Below are 2,632 nucleotides of genomic sequence, written 5' to 3' on the forward strand. Positions count from 1 at the left end.
CCGAGATGAACACACGCTTCTCAGAGGAAGAAATTAAAGAAGCGAGTAAATATATGAAAAAATGTTCCACATCACTAGCCATTTGCGAAGTGCAAATTAAAACAACATTGAGCTTCCCTAAACCTCCTACCCCACCCAGGCCCCTCCTCAGGGGGCAGCAGACTGCTCCCTCCATCCTTCCCTCCTCTGCCTACCCTCACCCCTCCTCGTTTCTCCTTCCCCTGTCCAGGGCAGCTGCCGCCATGATCCTGTTGGAGGTAAACAACCGCATCATCGTGGAGATGCTTGCGCTCAAGTTCGAGAATGCGGCTGCTGGAAACAAACCGGAAGCAGAAGTGACATTTGCAGATTTTGATGGGGTCCTCTATCGTATTTCAAATCCTAATGGAGACAAAACAAAAGTGATGGTCAGTATTTCTCTGAAATTCTACAAGGAGCTTCAGGCACATGGTGCTGATGAGTTGTTAAAGAGGGTGTTCAGAAATTTCTTGGTAAATCCAAAATCAGGATACAATGTCTCTTTGCTATATGACCTTGAAAATCTGCCTGCATCCAAGGATTCCATCGTGCATCAGGCTGGCATGTTGAAGCGAAATTGTTTTGCATCTGTCTTTGAGAAGTACTTCCAATTCCAAGAAGAGGGCAAGGAAGGGGAGAACAGGGAAGTTATTCACTATAGGGATGATGAAACCATGTATGTTGAATCTAAAAAGGACAGAGTCCCAGTTGTCTTCATCAGCACGGTGTTTAAAGATGATGACGACGTGGTCATTGGGAAGGTGTTCATGCAGGAGTTCAAAGAAGAGTGCAGAGCCAGCCACACAGCCCCCCAGGTTCTCTTCAGCCACAGGGAACCTCCTCTTGAGCTAAAAGACACAGATGCCGCTGTGGGTGACAACATTGGCTACATCACCTTTGTGCTGTTCCCCCGCCACACCAATGCCAGTGCCCCAGACAACACCATCAACCTGATCCACACGTTCCGGGACTACCTGCACTACCACATCAAGTGCTCCAAGGCCTATATCCACACACGTATGCGGGCAAAAACATCTGACTTCCTCAAGGTGCTGAACCATGCACGCCCAGATGCCGAGAAAAAAGAAATGAAAACAATCACGGGGAAGACGTTTTCATCCCACTAACTCTTGGGAATGGGGGAAGTGCTGGCGACTGAAGGCTGGACCACTTGCTGCCGGATAATCGTGGCCCTTCATGTTGCACCTCTCCAGGTTCTAAGGGATTCTCCATTTGGGTCCCATTTTGTACGCATTTGGAAAATAATCTGCAGAAACGAGCTGTGCCTGCAAGGACTTCATAGTTCCCAAGAATTTAAAAAAAAAAAAGGAATTCCACTTGATCAACTTAATTCCTTTTCTTTTACAGTCCCTCCCTCACACCCCTTCCTTCACACCCTCTTTTCCAAGCTGTTTTGCTTTGCAATATGTTACTGGTAATGAGTTACAGGATAATGCAGTCTTGTTTTCTCCAAAGTATTTGAGTTCAGAACTCCTGTATCTAAAGAAATACGGTTGGGGTCATTAATGAAGAAAATCTATCTAAAAAAAAAATTGAGGTATCATCTCACCCCAGAAAGAATGGCTATCATAAAGAGATCGCCCAACAACATATGTTGGAGAGGCTGTGGGGAGAAAGGAACCCTTCTCCACTGCTGCTGGGAATGTAGACTGGTGCAAGCGTTATGGAAATCAGTATGGAGACTCCTCATTGTGTAAACATAAGAAGTATATAATTCTTTAGGCCTATTTGTAAAATATATTCTAATTTTTAAATGTTTTTTATCATATACTGTAGGGACTTAAAGTTCAACATATCAATACATGATGAAAAATACCTGCTCCATATTATGCCTAAAAAGTTTGATATGCAGACAGATAGTGAGATTAAGCTTAACAGCCTAGGTTGTATGGTAATAACAATAAGCTTGTCTTCTGGATGGTTAACAACCTAAGTTTGCAGACCAAAATTAGATGAAAAGGAGGGCCGCAAGGAAAGCCAACATTTTGACCCTAGCCTTCCAAGGTCAATTAAGTCTGAAGGCATATGAGAACTTGTACTATAACGTCATGTAACTTGGCAGTAAAGTGATTGATGATGTAGAGTGTCCCTAGGAGAGTCACATAGAGAGAAAACATTCTCTCAGTCTTTCACAGAGAGCACATTGGCCAAGCAATGGCCATGACTCATCCACATGGCTGACACTGACAAACAATCTCAGGTACAGGATCTCAGGATAAATCCTGAGGGGATTTCACTGACCTTATCAGACCCAAAAGGTACAACTCTTGTTGCATAGGTCCTGTTTTACCTTGTTCTTAACCACCCAGCAGAAAAGTATAAGAACAAAATATAAGAAGCCATGATATTACGTTGAACTGTGGGAGACTCAGGTCAACAATTTCTGACATTGCCAGTCAAGCAGAAGACCCAATACTATTATGGACTACTGAACTCTTCTAGATTGTTTTACTGAGTTAACACACCTATAATATTCAAATAACGGAACTTAACCAAAAAAAGGGTATACAGATGAATGTCCATTTTGTATCTGTGTATTCAAAGTGGTTAGGATAGATATATAGTTACATTCTCTTAATAGCATGATTTGTTC

General features: G+C 42.8%; 1 pseudogene; it reads left to right on the plus strand.

The window, feature by feature from the left end:
* The first annotated feature begins 242 nt into the window (after nucleotides 1-242).
* LOC101580086 lies at nucleotides 243-1,145 on the plus strand (annotated as a pseudogene).
* The last annotated feature ends 1,487 nt before the right edge of the window (nucleotides 1,146-2,632 follow it).

This window comes from Octodon degus, unplaced genomic scaffold, assembly GCF_000260255.1.
Source record: "Octodon degus isolate 3935 unplaced genomic scaffold, OctDeg1.0 scaffold00335, whole genome shotgun sequence".
NCBI classification, from domain to species: Eukaryota; Metazoa; Chordata; class Mammalia; order Rodentia; family Octodontidae; genus Octodon; species Octodon degus.